Genomic DNA, 291 nt, shown 5'->3' on the forward strand with positions numbered 1-291 from the left:
AATCTAAAGTACTGCAGGAGCAATGGAAATGGAGAAGAGGAGATAAAATAATTTTTTAGGGTCAGGCATGGTGGTTCACACCTGTAATCCCAACACTTCGGAAGGCCCAAGGCGGGCAGATCACCTGAGGTCAGGAGCTCAAGGCCAGCCTGGCCAATGTGGCAAAACTCCGTCTCTCCCAAAAATACAAAAATTAGCTGGGCAAGGTGGCAGGCGCCTGTAGTGCCAGCTACTCAGGAGACTGAGGCAGGAGAATCACTTGAACCCAGGAGGCAGAGGTTGCAGTGAGCC

This window comes from Colobus angolensis, unplaced genomic scaffold, assembly GCF_000951035.1.
Source record: "Colobus angolensis palliatus isolate OR3802 unplaced genomic scaffold, Cang.pa_1.0 Scaffold6, whole genome shotgun sequence".
Lineage (NCBI taxonomy): Eukaryota > Metazoa > Chordata > Mammalia > Primates > Cercopithecidae > Colobus > Colobus angolensis.